Below are 16,827 nucleotides of genomic sequence, written 5' to 3'. Positions count from 1 at the left end.
ATAGGAGAATAGTTAAGTAGCATAGAAACTTCTGAATGTATGATATGAATAGTTTGTTATGTGTTATTTTGATTATACAGGGCTTGTGTTACAGACATGTAGCGTTTTAAAAATGTTTAAATTATGCCTCAGGAATTTGTGTAATGATGTAATAACTTGCAAATAACAATTTCCTCATCTTGTGCTTTACAGAGAACTTACAGGTACATTGGGAAGGAAATATGTATTTACATGCTAGGCATTTAAGATATAGGTTTAATTTTTGCAAACCTAATGGTAGATATTGTCTTTACAGTATTCTTTTTTTTTTTTTTTTTTTTTTCTCTGAATGCCTTCAGGGCAGGTTTGGCTGGCTTGAGTTGTGGGGATCAAACCCTAGAAACCTGAGCCTGGCTGCTTTGTTGAAGCAGCCACTTAAAGAACTGAGCTAAGAGGCAGGCCCCCTACAGTATTCTTTAAGATAAGCAACTGTACCTTCGGGAAGCTGAAAGGCCTTCCCATTTACTCCTGCAGGTCCTTGCTTTATTAAGTTGTATATGTGTTTATTTACAGTGTTGGAGGTGGAGTCCAGTGTGTCACCTGAGTGAGGCAGGTATGCTAGCACTGAGCCGCACTTCCAGCCCCTGTAATCTTATTTATTTGCAGTTCATGAGTGCTCTTCTTACAGAAACCAAATTTACATGGATTAGCAGTAGGGAAATCCACACTTTGCTGTTGCTCTCTGAGAATTATGATGAAACAACAGTTTGAAAAAAAATATTGACAGATAACATTTCAGGATAAGAGAATCATTTTTAGGATTAGGAAGGAAGTAAATTATTTTGAAAATACTTACATTACGTAGACAATGTTGATGATTGTCCTAAAACTGGGTCATGGGTTAGTTTGTGAATCACATTAAGTCTTCATATTTTTTTGCTTTTGAGAAAGTTTTTTAAACTTTTGGCATCTTAATTTCCTAATCTCTAAATCATTTGCTAGATTGTTGTGTGGATTAAAGGAGATAATGTGGAACAGTTGACATAATGATTGATATAAAATGCTTAATAAAGGCATTTGCTATGATTATGTTAATTATATACTTAAGTATAAGATAGTTAAAAAGGACACAACTGGAAAACATTTAACTAATAATAGTATCCTTAAGAATTTAATGATTGTTCTGCCAAAAAGTTTAAAAGTGAATTTTCAAAATACAGGTAAAATAGATCTTTCAGAGGACTTCTGGATTTTAATTTGATATTCAAGAGGATGAGATAGCATGTAGAATTTTTCAAAAAAATTTTTTTTTGCTCTGAAGTCCTCTTAAATTTTTGCCTTTTCCCCCTTCCCCTTACTGTTTTGTGATACACAGTTTGAGAAACATTTGAATGAAAATAATAGTCTGGCACAGGATTGTGTTTTAGTGTCCAAAATATTTATACTTACAATTGAATTTCATTTTGATTTGCTTAATGTGGGTGCAAACTGTAAGGATACCTGAGAGATATTTAGTTCAATATTCTCTTATATTGTATCTCTTCAGGGAGGTCAGTGGTTTTGAGAAATGTAGAAATGTAGTCTTTCAGGTAGTGGGGATTGAACCCAGCGCCTTGCAACTGTATTCAATCCCCAGTTCTTTTTTATTCTTATTTTGTGATATGGTCTCACTAAATCTTCCAGGTTGGGCTTGAATTTTCAGTCTCCTTACCTCAGGCTTCCAGACTGCTGGACTGTAGGTGTGGGCCACCATGCCCAGCTTAATAAAATTTTTGTTAATATTAGTATTTGTTGTTATGAACTGCTGCTCCTCAGAGAAGGGAAGAGAAATTGTAATTGGGGTGTGTGTATAAAATACCATAAGAAGTGAGGAAATAATCCACTAGGTACTCCCCAGCCTTCATCTTCCTCCACCTTTCAAGAGCATTATTGTCCGGGTTTGCACCCTTCCCACTGCTTCACTGTGGTCAGCCACTCCTGTCTTCCTACGTGGGCCTTCTGAGCTGCTTGGCCCATTTCTTCTGTTTCTTAACCCTTATTGCTTGGGCTTGAGTTTCCCAGGACTCAATCCTTGGACATCTTCTCTGTGTATACTATACTTATTTTAATAAAGGTGATCTCATTCAGTCATCTCACTTTATATTTCATTTACATGCAAGACAACTCCCAAAATTATACCTCCAGTCAAGATTTCTGCTTTGAGTATTGTATTTAAGTATCTAAATTATACCTTTTACTTAATCATTGTTCAGTTTTGTTAAGGGTTTCATGCCTTATATGAGAAAGGAAAACTCAATATCCCCATTGCTGTGACTACCCAGTATTGTTACTAACAGGAGGAAAGTGAAGTTTCTTTGGTTGAAATCACTTTGACTCTCTCCCTTAATACATTTTATATAATTTAACTCCTTTTAATAAACAGATCATGCAGAATGGATCATAGTTCTGTTTATGGTTTACCAACTAATGGGATATACATACATGTCTCAAATGTGAAGGCAGATTTATGTAATAGCAAGTGTATTACCTAAAGTAGAAAATAATTATAAAAGTTTCAGATTGGGAGAGTTTGGGATAAAGCCTACCACCCAGCTCCTGGAACAGTGTTCTTCAGATTTATTATTTAAGTAGGATTGGTGCCAGGATCTTCTAATGCATATGCCTATCCCCTTCTCTTTAAGTGAAACTCTATTTTTATAGTGTGTCGGAGGGGTGTGAAATTTAATAATGAGCTATTTTTAACAAGAGTGTACTTATTCATGACATGATTGGAATAATAATTATGTTGCTAGGGCAAAACTGTTGAATTTCTAAGAGTTTCTTCTTACAAAGGTAGGTATAGAAATTAGGTTTATATATGTGTGCTCACTAATCATCTCCAGGGTTGGTGCTGTGTTCTCAAGTGTCATTTTTATGGTGTCTACTTTGGTCAGATAGAGCTGCATTTTGGAGAAATGGCACATAAAAGCCAGTGAGTCACACATCTCCGTTGGAAACTTGTCAAATGGAATGCAGTTTCATTTTTTAGGATAAAGTGGGAGGGAAGAGAGCATAATTTCAATCTTTTACTTTCTTCCTTTTAATGCAGCTTGGTTTTTTTGAAAGAAGGGAAGAGTGAATGAAGTTTTCTAAGAACTCACATACAATTTTATACATCTATTTGACACAGTGAAAGACAGCGGGTAGTATTTATTCTATTTTAAATAGTGCAATGGATGAACTTCTATTAATAGAACCTCCATTAATAGGAAATGAAGCCAATCCTGATAGTTTCTTAATTTGATATTATATTTTGAATAGAAATGGCCCCTTTCAGGCCAGGGAGATAGCTCAGCGGTCGAAGCCCCTGCCCGGCAAGCACAAGGAACCAAGGTCAATCCCGTGTATTGGATGCCATGCTGGCCGAAACCCGGTATGGTGGTGCACACTTGTATTCCCAGAACCAGGCAGGCTGAGACAAGAGGATCACTAGGAGTCTGAACTGCGTAGCAAGACCCTGTATCACATTTAGGAAAAAAAAAATTGCCCCTTTCTTTTGAGGCAGTAGTGTTTGAAGTTTTCCTGCAGTATTTCTTAAAATTTAACCTAGTGTACGAGAGTTATTGCTCCCACGGCCGAGGCTTTCCTCCCATTTCGAGACAGAGTGCCTCACTGCATATAGGAGAAAGACGCAGCCCTCTCTGCTCTGAATGGGTCCTGAAATCTTGCGTCTTGGAAACCTCATCCCCTATGCAATAGTGTCGAGATCTGGGACCTTTAAGAGGTAAATAAGGCTTTGCTCTCAGCATGGGTTAGTGCTCTTATTGCAGGAGCGGGTAAGTATCTCAGGAGTAGGCTCTGATAAGGGGAGGAGTTTGGCCTACTTCCCTCTTCCCTCCCACTTCTCCCAGTCTTCTGTCTTACCAGAGGCTCATCCCTTGACCTGGGCCTTCCCTCTGGAAGTGTAAGCAAAAGTGAGCTTGCTCTCTCCTAAATTACCTGATTTGTGGTATTCTCTTCGAGCAATACACCCAGACTGTGCCACCACTGTCTCACCATGGGGACATCTGCTTTGGGTTCTCTCTGCTGTCTTCCCCTCCTGTACACATGCCTTACCCCGTATACATAAAGCAGATTTATTCCAGATGCTCTGCACATTCTTCTTCTTGTGACTGCTTATAAAATCATGATTCAGGACATCATTTAAAAATTTTTTTTTTAAAAGTGCTAGCAGGTGGTCAACAGAATAAGCAACAACTGGAGAACAGAGATTACTTAGTGGCTTGGATGAGGACCAAGTATTTCCTGAGGTCAGCTTCTCTAATATCAACTAGTTTCCCAAAAGGCAACACCCAGGTCAGCTGGTGCTACCCAGGGCCGGGCAGGGCTGGGCAGGGCTGGGCCTCTAGGAGATTCCATGCCTAACTCTGGGAAGCCCTCTAAGGAAGTGGAGGCCTGAGGCCACAATCACTCAGTGAGCTACACTTGTTCTGAGGAAGGAAGAAGCACAGCAGGGAACTTATTCTGGTAGCAGGGAGGAGACTAAGCTGGGTAGGTAAATTTGCTTGAGTCCCTTGTAGACTTTCTCAATCTTTGCTCAGCTGGGATCACCCGGACTGGAGGCTTGGAGTCCTGATGGGACTTCTTACCTTTTCGATGATAGATATTCTTACTCTATCAGAATTCCAGCAGTTTTATTCACCTTTCTCCATGCAGTGGTTCGGTCAGGGCACTGTATTTGATCTAAACTGAGGTTGACTCAGGAAGCATGGGCTGGGCCTGGGTCTTGGGCAGAAGAGAGACTTCTGGAATATGGAGGATTCAGCTCTTGAGAATTATAAGGTTGAGGTAGAACACAGAAAGATTGGGCCTTTCATGGTTGCAAATAAGAAATTTGGCTGTACTTTAGAGAAAAAAAGGCTACAGTGACATGAAGAACAACAGAAAAACTGGAGATTTGTGTCAAATTCTGTGAGACTTAACTCTTTCAGAGGCAGATATCCTTTAACTTTGGTTCTGCTGAGTTGGCTAAGGAGTGAGTTTAGGTGCCAGGTGACTCCTCAGAACTTGGCTGTGCTGGGCTAGTGATGGACTCTGGTGTTCAACCACATGTTGGGATAGAGCTAACTCTGCAGTCTCTCAGAGGAGCCCACAGGTCACCTGTGTGTGGCCTCAAAGTTATGACTCTGTGGGGAGATTTGAGAAAATTTTTAGTGTAGCTGTTGACCACAGCTGCTGCACACAGTGATACATCAAAATCTTTTCCTTAGCATTTTGTTCTCAAACTGTGTAGTCAGGTATGAGGGAGGGAAGCTTCTGGTGGTGTAGATAGTTTTTTCTTTCACATGTTGAGCTTTAGGATTTGGCCTTGGTTGACTAAGGATGGGCAGGGAGGGCTGGCTTGCACCAACATGGATGTCTAGACAGTGGCAGTAATACCACTGAGGTTTGCCTTGCCCTTTGACCTTGTTCAAGAAATAATTCATTATCCTTGTTCTAATCCCTCCATAGCAAGAGGGAAAGGAAAGAGTACCATGAAAGAGTGTTATAAATTATTTTGTAGAGTATCTCTTTTGGGGGAAACTACCTTTAAGGAAGAGTTAACTGTCTTCTGGCCATTCCTCTGTCTCCCAGTGGTTTAGTTTAGGCTTATCATTGGGAGATATCTTTCAAATGTCTCATTTACTTATTCTGCCTGGGTTAAACACTTTATCTCTCTCTTTGGAGCCTAGTGAGGCTGGAACTGTTGTTGTGTTTTGCAGGCGAAGCCTTGGCGACAGGAGTAAGTAATGTGATCGGGTTCTCTCAGCTAGTAAAAGTAGAGCCAGAATGCAGGCAGGAGGGCAACCCCAGAGCCCTTGTAGCTGGGCTGCCTCCTCATAGGAAAAGTAGCAAAGCATCTCTTAGGGACAGTTGGAGAACCGACGTGGAGTTTTTATTTCCTTGGTCCTTTGGTTAGAAATTCTTTCCTGAGTGATTCATCTGTCTTTTAAAATAAATCAGTTTAAAAAGGATCAGACCTAGAGATGCCTGGTTCTAGGTAACATCAAGTAGCTGTTAGGATAAAGTGAGGAAGGCTGGAAGAGGAGACCAGTGGGCACAGTTTAGAGGTCTGTGACAGGAACACATCTTCTTGCTTCTGTGAGGCAGCAAAGGAATTAGAACTGTGTCATTAACAGTGAGGAAGATTACATCTGTGCTGTTCTTGGTAGCTCATGAATATTAAATATAGTATTTAAAAGTTAATGCATGATCTAAGCATTGACTAGAACAAGGGCTATCAATATATTCAAGATAGTAATTTTTAAAGTATTACGGAACTCTTCTTCCTCCCTGAACAGTAAATTTATGTTTGATATAAGTATAGATTTTGGGTCTTTTTCATCAGTGACTAGCATTTAAGCTGTACTCTGTTTTTAAGCTGGCCTTTGATTTTGTTTGTCTTTTTTTGGTAATATATGTGAGTATCAATACAGTTTGAGTCAAAATTGTTAAGTAAGCTAATCCAACTCAATTCCTTTCTTCGACATCATATAAATATTTTATCAAGAGTCTCGTGTTCTGGGGGCCTGATGATGCATGGATCTAATCCCAGTTACTCAGGAGGCTGAGATGGAGGATTGGAAGTTTGAGGTAACCCCAGGCAATTGAAAGAGACCTGAAAAGGAGGCAGGGCAGGGAACACAGCCCTGGTAGAATGCTTGCCTACCACTAACGATAACAACAAACATTTCCTGAGTTATTATCATTTCAGCTTTTTCTCACATTTCTATAAGTTGCATAAATGTCTGAAGGCATCCTTGTGCCATAGCTGTGCATTTTTAGATACATATTTGTAAGTGCTTTCATGGGAGCATATCCTATTTTAAGGGCTTTGGGATATAGCAGTGAACAAAACCACACAAACCTTTCAGGATTCTGCTTGAGCAGAGAAACATAATAAGTACACAAAGTAGAAGATCATTTGAAGAAAAAAACAGGATAAAGCTAGGGAGTGTCAAGCAGGAAGACTGCAGTATAAATATTGGTGTCCAGCATGACTTCACTAGGAGGACTTTGTGGACAGAACGAAACCAATGTACCCTGACCTCATGTAGTCTATAGTGGTGACTGTGGTGATAGGGATTCTACTAAGTACACCAGCACATTGCTTCCTAATTTCTTCTTAAATGGGAGGCATCAATCCCAGTTAATTCAGAAGGAAACTGAAGATTTGAGAGTGAAGTAATTGCCCCAAATAAATACAGTGTGTAGGAGCCAGACATGACCCCAAGCTGCTACGAAAGGGTGTTACAATACATCAACTCACCCACACATTTGCAATGGGGGAAATGATTCAGCTGAGACTGAGACAGGCAGAGTGGAGCCATAGTGAGCTCACCTCCGCCCTCTTGTTCTAGTTAAAAGTCCTAGGGTAATGCCCCATGGCCATCCTAGGGAAAGGAGAGGCCCTGTTCCTGACTTCATGTAGTGGAATGTTTGTGGTGTGTCATAATGAACTCTCTTTACTCCAGCAAATCAACTACTTGAATTCCTGGCATTACATTTCAGTGGTAGGACGCTACCTTGGCAGGTCTGTGTATGCTTGTGTTGAAGAGCACATTGTAAATGCTCATATTTAGAAGACATTGTAAAGTGAAGGAAGGACAGGAATGCCAAGGTCACTGCTGTTGTGGGAGTCTGTCACAGAACAGGCTGTGCATTTCCAGTTATTGCTCTATCATGATAAAAAGTCTAAAGTAGATGAGTGTGTTGGGTTGAAAACTTTTATGGAGGGCTGTGGCAAGGAGCTCAGGAGTTCAAGAGAACTCTATTTCCTCTGCTCTTAATATGCTTTTGACAAAAGTGGGATAACTCTTGGGCTACAGCATCCTTCATACTGTGTATTGATGGTTCTTCTATGCTCTGGATAATTTGACACACCAGAGTTGTATGTTTATGGGTCATTAATCTAACAAGGGACTATGTGTTTACAACTATAAGTTTTCATTGACCACTTCTGGTGATTTCTGCTCTTACTAATGCAAAATAAAACGTTATTAATTTTTACAGGATGGTTCTCCTTGTATCCAACAGTTAAGTTAGGGTTTGAGCACTTGAGCTGTGAACTTTGTTTTATACTTTGTTTACACTTATCGTGCAGGGGGCATTCTGGACACCTACGTGATAAGTGAAAATCAGCAAACTAGTGGTAGTGTGTTTTGGTATTTATATATATTTTAAGGCTTTATAAACCTTTCCCACACTCTTATAAACCTTTTCCATACTTTCAAAAACATTTCTAATGTTCTTAACCATTTTCTTAACTTGTAAACCTACGTAATTTTAACAACATATGTATACTGTATGGTACGATATGCAGTCATCTGCTAAAGAAATACATATTGTAAAAGTATTTTATTTTGATTTAATATTCTTTTAATGTTATAATTAACATTTTAATGTTTTTATATATTGAAAATATTGTAGGCAGAAATCATTAAAACCATAAATATTATGCATATACATATACTGTACTGTACACTGCCACAAAAATTCCGTGATATAGCAAAAGCTCTGTGATACATAATTTAGATTAATATTTTTTGAAACCTGTGAAACACTGAGTCCATGAAAGTCCACCTGCAAAACGGCGAGGAACTATTGTATTCACTTTCTTGAAGTATAAAAGACATACAAAAATATGCATACTGTAAAAGTATGGTTTAAACATTATTTAAAAACCAAGCATGCTCTCATATACTCAGCTTCCAGATCAAAATACAAATTATCAGCATCCTACAGGCACTACACACTGCCAGTGACTTCTGTCCCCTTCTCCCACTGGTAACCATGGTCCCGACTTCTAATAGTACATGTTTGTTTTGTGTTAGTCAGCTTTTCCATTCTTAGGATGACTTAAAAGGGGAAAGGTTTATCTTGGTTTGCGATTTCAGTCCACCGTCAGGTGGCTCCAAGCAGAGACGTTAGTGCACAGTGGGGTGGTGGAGCCCAGGTGGTCACTTTGCGGTAGTGGGGACAAGACGCGCCCTGTACAGCGCCTGCGTAGTGTCCCCGACCCCCCAAGAGCACCACGAGCTGCGGGATCACAACAGCGATCCTCCAGCGGGCGCTGCGCCCTGTGGCACAGGCGCTGCTCCGGGAGCCCCTTAGTTCATTCGAATCCATGATGAGATAAACTGGTATAGCCTATTTGTGCACTTTGTATAAGTTCATCAAATAGCCTGGCTGACTTGTGTGTGGCTCCTGCCCACCCTCGGTCTCTCTCTCCCTTCCTTCCCAAGAACGGTTTTATTTTAGCTCATACATTTGTTGGATCTAGTTTATAATTTTAAAAAATTGTTTTATTCATGTGTGCTTACAGTATCTGATTACATTCACTTTGAGGAACTGTTACATATACATAACACATCTCAATTGTTCATTCCTTCCTTCCCCTCCACCACCCTTTTTTGCCACCATCAGCTTTATTTATTTACCTTAAAAGTCTTTATAAAGTTAATTATCATATATATCGACTAGCAGTCTAAAGGCCAAAACCATAACACATGTAAGACAATTTTACTAAATTAAGGTACACATTTATTTATTTAGTTTTGTCTTTTTGAGACAGGGCCTCTCTAAGCAGTTCATACTGGCCTTGACCTGACTTTGTAGCCCAGGCTGGTCTCGAACTTGGAGCGACCCTCTTGCCTTGGCCTCCCGAGTGCTGTGATTACAGGAGTTCAGTGGAATTTCTAGTTTTAGTCTTCTGGTGACTCTCCATACTGATTTCTATAGCACTGTCCCAGATTGCACTCCCACAAACTATAGAGGATGCCTTTTCCTCACTGCCCCACTAGCGTTTGTTACTGCTTGACTTCCTGATGGTAGCCCTTCTTTCTGGAGGTGGAATCTGAGGGTTGTTTCAGTTTTTATTTATTTGAATGGTCAGCAGCATTGAACATTTCTTTCTGTCTTTATTGGTCATGGCTTTTTTTTCTTCTATTTTTTTGTGAAATAGAACCATGTGGTTAGATTAGCTACAGGCTTTCATTCTCATTTTCACATAATATTTCATTATGTTACTGGGGAGGTAGCTCAGTAGAACGCATGCTTGCCTGGCAAGCTTAAAGTCCTGAGTTCAATCCCCGGTACTGATAAAAAAAAAAGAAAAGCACATATTTCATCATGTACATAGTCTGTAATCTTTGTCCTTGTTAGACATGTAAATATCTTCCAGTTGTAGCTATTGTACTTTCTAGGATATGAATTTTGGTAAATATAAACACTCAGAATCTACCTGGGAATAGACTAGGTAATAGAATATTGATATATTTAATTCAAATAGATATTACAAAGTAGGGTAAAAGTATAAATAGATGCACCAATTTACATTTCCACCAATAGTATGAAAGTTTATGAATTTTATTAAGATACTGCTATTTTTTAGGGGTTATTTTAAAATAGATTTTGGTCCACTTTTTTCCCTGTGAAAAGGAATAGTTATAGTTGCCTTGTGCATTTTTCAAAAGCTTTGTTAAGTATTGGCTTCTGGGCCCAGTGTGGTTGCACATGTCTATAATCCCAGCAGTAGAGAGGCGAAGGCAAGAGGGATATCATGAGTTCCCGGCCATCCTGGGCTGTACAATGAGTTCAAGGCCAGTCTGAACTACGTAATGAGACCCTGTCTCAAAAAATAAAGTCAAAATATGGGCTCTGGACACACATGTTCACCCCTTTTTCTTTGGCGTTTGGATATATGAAAGTGAATTATCTCTGTAATATGTTTTATGTATATGTCTTATACATACATATGAATAACGCATGTGTCTGTATATTTTATACTAAAAGTAAACCACTTACAGTTAGGCTGAAAATGTATTTTCTGTTTTAGAAGCCATCTAGCTCAAGCTTCTGTGGCCTCTGGATTCATAGTGAACACATGTGTGTCTAGTGACGGAAGCGTGTTTTTTAGGATGGCATAGGTCTTTAATCTGTGACATACTGTTACATCTCCCACACAGAGGTGACACCTGCCTCCATTTATCTTTCCCATAAAAATCATTCCCCTTTATATGTGAAGACAGTGCCCACAACTCTGGTCGTAGAGTGAGTTTCTCCCGGCTGAGGCTCCGTGGCTTTTTGACCTGTCCATTGCAATATCTGCAGCCACGATCTCTGAGCAGCCTGCCCTGGGGAATGTGGGTGATGAGCCTCGCAGACAGTGGAGAGGAGTCTCTTGTGCACAGCCACTTCTTTTTCCTTTTAAGATTTTTTTTCTTGTCTTTTTTCTCTTGTTGCCCAGGTTTAAGCATGGTTTAAAATGAGAATTTAAAACTCGTAATAACTTTATTTATTTATTTATTTATTTATCATGTATTTGGCACAGGGTCTGAAAGTTCTTCAAGGTCTTACTACTTAGATCCAGACTGGTAGTGATTCTCCTGTTTTCAGCCTCCCAAGCTCTGGGATTACAGGCTCGCGCCACCACGCCCAGTCTCAATGGCTGTCTCAGCACGCCTCGGGGTGGGGCTGATACTGCACCCTGGGAATTGAACCCAGCCACTGTGCTCTGCCTAAACAGGCACTTTAGTCCACAGAGCTATCTGGCTGGCCCTACCATATTTTAAAAATCATTATAATGGATAAAAGGAGAAAAAAAACCTACTACTTTTTGTGGGATATGGCCCTTTATAATATTTAACCAAATCAATGAATATGGAGTAATTTTTCTGATGGGAAATATGTGCCTTAAAATTTCTGAATTTCCAAGTGTTGTTAATATTCATAGAACTTTGAATAAAAATGATTTTAAAGTTATAATTAATAATTTAAGGATCATGTATATTACTTAATTTTTTCTTTTTCTTTACAGGCAAGAAGAGACTGATAGGAGAGTGAAAAATGTAAGACTATATTTACTTTCATTGAACATTAAAGTTTTTAATTTAGTATTTTGTTAGAAAATAGATCTGAAAATATGCTTCATATTTTTTTTATAATTAAAATTTCACCTAGAAAAAGTCACAAACTCTAAATATACTTAAATACTTACGCTAAAATACATGGTTAGAACATATATTCTCTGACATCGTGGTATAAGAGGGTTGGTTAAATTTAGGAAGTTGGTTGGTATGTTACTAATGTGGTAAGAGGAAATTTATTTTAAGATTCTTAGGGGAATAAGTAGGAACCCTCAAATCATACTTCAAGGAAAAGCAGTATTGAAGGGCTTGTTAATATTTCATTGTAAATGTATATACTATGTTTAATATTCTACATGTGTAGACTATCTAAAGGGGACAGCTTTATTTTGCGGAATGTTTAATGTTCTTATTAAGAATACTGAAGATTATTTTAGGTATTCTATAGTTGTATTTAAAAATATTGATGGGGTTTAAAGTTTTACTTGTATATTTCTCTTACAAGTTTTTGCCTTCATTATATCTGCTTATAGAGTACATAAATAAATACATTTTGCTCAGAGAACTTGTTCTTTGAGATAAGAAAATCTGGTAAGAATAATTTAAGACTTTTAATGGCACTTCTTATTGTGATAAATTTAAAAGTTTGTATCTCTTCCATGGAGTAATATGATCTATCGTATCTACAAAACTCACTGCGTTTGAACTTGTAGTTGGGCACTAAATAGACTGATCTTGTTGTCATGAATTTTTTTTTTTTTTTTTTTAAGGTTTTGATAACATTGTACTGGCTGGGAAGAAAAGCGCAGAGTAATCCTTACTACAATGGTCCCTGTCTTAATTTGAAAGCATTTGAGAATCTTTTAGGACAAGCTCTGAGTAAGGTACGAAAGCTCTGTCTGCATGTGCCAACTACTGTCACCAGCACTGTGGCTTTCTGCTCCTCTTCCTCCCCTGCAGATGCGGTGATTTTGATCCTCCTTGCTGCACTCTCCCCGGGCTCACTAGACAGGACTGTTACTTGTTTGCTGCTTCATGTGCTACTACAGCAAAGCAAATCTATTCCAAAGCACTTTTGAAGATCTAGAGATTCATCTCTTAATTTTATTTTATTATTTTTAAATTTTATGTATTTGGTACTGGGTCTCACTACGGAGTTTGGACTTGTAGTGTTTCTTCTGTTTTTAGCCTCCCTAGTGCTGGGATTACAGGCATGCACCACCACACCCCAAACTCGGTCGCTGGCTCAACGTGCCCCAGTGGCAGGCTGGCACAGCATGCAGGAGGAGGAATCAAACCCTGATCCCTGCGCTTGCTAAAGCAGGCACTGATACTCTGGTTTCTCTTTAGATCATATAAATCTTTCACCTTTTTAAAGCAGGCACTTAGTCTGCTGAGCTATCTCACCAGCCGGATCTCTTAATTTTATTTTATTTTATACTATTTATTTATTTATTTATTTATTTTTGGCAGAACTGGGGATTGAACTCAGACCCTTGCCGATCTCTTAATTTTAATTTGGTATTACACACCTCTGCTGCTTTTCTCATAGACTGCACAACTTAACTGTTTCTATGCTCATTATGGGCTCAACTACAGTAGAAAGGCATTTTAAAGACTATTAAAATTTATGGATGCGACACCATTTGTTTATATTAATGTGTCCTTATCCTCAGTAATGGTCTCTAAAGATCACTTCCAATGTAACCATACTGCCTTTGTTTCCTAAAGAGTAGTGCTGAGAGAAACTTGGTGAGGTTTTTAAGTTAGAATCCTTGGTTTTACAATACGTTTCTATTCTTTCCTATCTTAGACTAAGTGTGGCAGCTTTTGAATGCTTAGGGACTGTTTAAGAAGACTTGAGTGACAAAATATAGCTCTCTCAAATGTTCATTAGTAAGATCCAAGCAGGGAAAATAATTTCTCCAAGGGGATACTGTCCAGGGGAGCTCTCAGGCCTTAGAGAAAAAATGTTGTTGAAATAGTAAAGCACCATATAATTAATAGTATTTGCTCTATAGGTTCCTTTGATGACTAAATGATGTTATACCAATGAGGCATTAGTCTCTGGCACATTCTAAGGATGCGATATATGTCAGTTGTGATTGGAGGATGAACACTTTTAGGCTTGGAGGGAAATAACCACTTTGTATTGCATCTACCTCTTTACCTATAATGTTTATTTTTTCTGAGTCCATACACACACTTACAGAAAAGGCCTAAAGGATTCAGGTATTCCTTTTGAATTGTAAAGAGTTAATATCACTTCATTCTAATGCCTTGGGTCAGTTAATTCAGGCAATATTTATCTGTCTGTCTATCTGTGTCTCTATCTCTCTATTTAATTTATGTACTTTGTACAGGGTCTCACTATGCAGCTCAGATTCATAGTGATCCTCCTGTTTTCAGCCTCCCCAGTACTGGGATTACAGGGGTGGGCCACCACGCCTGGAGTCAGTGGCTGGTGGCACCTGGGGGCGTGGCTGGCGTGGCATGCAGCACTGGGGACCGAAACCCTTCCCTGTGCTTGCCTGAGCAGGCGGCTTAATCCACTGAGCTATCTTGCTGGCCCTTCAGGCAATATTTGAGATACAGTCATGCACACATATTATACTAGATGCTGGATAAACATTCATGGCAGCTGACTCAACCTTACTGAAGTACAGTTGTGTGAGACAGATCAGCAGATCGATGGGCCATTACTTTGGCAGGCTGTGGCTCGGAAGGATGAATTGCTGGAGGCTTTGGTCATAGAGAGAGAGCTTGCTTTATAGTTTTAGCTGGGAAAGCATTCAGTTAAAAACTGTGGGACTTTGGCTCATGTACTAGTATCCTTTATAGCCTTTGGAACTTTTTATGACAGTCTGATTCATGTTGAACAAGCTTAATATAGTTTTTGCTAGGGATGCCTCATTACAGGCCTTTTCCTGTCACCAGTATCAATGTCAGAGTGAGTGAAACGAGTCTGTAGTTTTTGTAGATTAAAATCTACATTTGGCCTGTTATTCCATTGTTTCCAATTGGGAATAGCTGCGAGAGACCTATGAATGTATTATCTGTTTCGGATGAGCTCTATGAAAGTCAGAATCATTGTGTTCATCACACTATCCCATTTAAGTAAATGATGCTTTGCGTCAATCCAAAATGGTAATTAAAAAATACCTGGCAGAAACTGTTGTGCTAGAGTCATCTTAGAAGTTGGAGGTGAGTCATTTTAGGGCACTTGTCAGGGTGAAGTCCTCAAAAGCAAGACTCCAAGGCCAAACTCCAGATTATTTTATAACTGGGATGGCCCATCAGTCACTTTAATGTCTGTGATGTCAAGGATCATTTTGGTGTGTGTTAGCTCTAGGGTAGCAACAAGCCTGTGCCTAAGAAACCTGATAGATGTAAAGATTTACTTAGAAAATTGAAATATTTTTATGTATTTTAGGAATAGTTAATTATGAGCAGCTGTAGGCCTAGCTTTCCCATTTGCTTGGGAATAGCAGGGTATGAGGTGGGGCTGGCATGCTCATGATGGGGTGGTAACTCCTAATGCCAGTATGTCTGGTGTATAAAGGTTGTAAAATCCAGCTTTGTACACTTGCCAGACAGTTGAACCATGGAGCAGTGGGTCTATCGTGAGCCCACTGGAAGCCTGAGCTGTGAATTACTAAGCTTCTGTTTTTCTCATATGTTGAATATATACATAATTAAAAGATGAAAAATAATATAACACATCCAGAGGTAATCCTCTGACCAAGTGATTAGAATTCCCGTAGTGGCTTCATGTATCTCTCATCTGTCTTCAGTTTTACTTAACCATTTTAAGGTAAATCCCAGATGTCACATCTCATCCCTAAGTCCTCAGCGTGCCTCTCCAGAGAGCAAGAACGTAATTCTGGGTGGCCAGAGTTTACATTAAGAAAATGCCGTATCCAGCCCTGTTATATTTTGCCCAGGCCATGTTAAAATTCCTAATTCTCTCTCAGCTACTTTGCACTGCTCTTTTTAAAAAAATCTGAATCATAATTTATCAAGGTTCACATATTTGGTTATAAAGTAATAAGGTTCTGAGTATAAACCTAACTATAGTAAGAATAAACTTAGGTTCCTTATTAGTAATATAATCAGAAAGTAATTTTTATGATTTTTTACCGTAATGACACAATTACCTTTACTGTGTTAAAAACTGTAGTTACTGTGTATTTATTTAGTATTGTGTGTCAGTATTATGCTAAGGACTTTATAAGTTTTACTTAAATTCAAATTTTAAAAAGTCTGGTTGCATCAGTTATATTTTATCATTGAATTTCTTTAAGGGGTGTTAATTAAAAATTCTTATTCTGTAAGTTCTGTATATGTACAGCAGTTTTCATTCTTCTGTTTATCTCTTACATAAGTAAAAAATACTTTATTGAGATCTAAAGAAGATTGGTTCTGTGTGACAGCAAACAAGTATGCTTCCCTTTCTCAATCAGAAAGACAACAGAGCTGCTAGCATCTTGAATCTTGATTTTATAATTAGTGAAAACAAATGAATTCTGTAATGTGTAAGCCCAGTGTTTGTTTGTTTTCTTCTTTCCTTTTAAGGGTGTAGTGCAAGGGTTTAAAGAACTTTATAACTATAATGGTCTTATATTTAATATAAACCTTACTAACTAGTTCTTGGAGATAGATGGAATAATTTTGATTTCTTTTGAGTTGGATCCCTAAATTAAGATTGGTTTTCTTTGCTTTCTTTTTTCTTTTTTTTAACTTTTTATTAATTTTTATGAGAAACAAATAGCAATGAGATAGTTGCAAAACAGGTTAGTAGGACAGTTACAGTAATTAATGCATTGCATAATGTTGTCTTCATAGTAGTTATTCATAGTAAAAGATGGAGACATGATCTCTTGTCTAAACAATATTAGTACAAATCTTTCTTCTCATTGAACCAAGAGAAAGCTGTATACCTATCCTATTTTGTATATATATA

General features: G+C 38.4%; 1 protein-coding gene across 6 annotated transcripts in view; it reads left to right on the top strand.

Annotated features, from left to right (window-relative positions):
- Lmo7 (LIM domain 7) overlaps positions 1 to 16,827 on the top strand; it is a 147,812-nt gene that overhangs the window by 73,382 nt on the left and 57,603 nt on the right. For all 6 annotated transcript variants that reach the window (XM_004626284.2, XM_023709612.1, XM_023709610.1 and 3 more), the window contains exons 3-4: positions 11,816 to 11,846; positions 12,635 to 12,748. The gene's annotated coding sequence lies outside the window, so the exon portion shown is untranslated. The remainder of the gene's footprint in view (positions 1 to 11,815; positions 11,847 to 12,634; positions 12,749 to 16,827) is intronic.

Source organism: Octodon degus, unplaced genomic scaffold, assembly GCF_000260255.1.
Source record: "Octodon degus isolate 3935 unplaced genomic scaffold, OctDeg1.0 scaffold00013, whole genome shotgun sequence".
NCBI lineage: Eukaryota > Metazoa > Chordata > Mammalia > Rodentia > Octodontidae > Octodon > Octodon degus.
The sequence above is the reverse complement of the archived record's forward strand: the minus strand, read 5'-3'. Positions and strand labels throughout refer to the sequence as shown.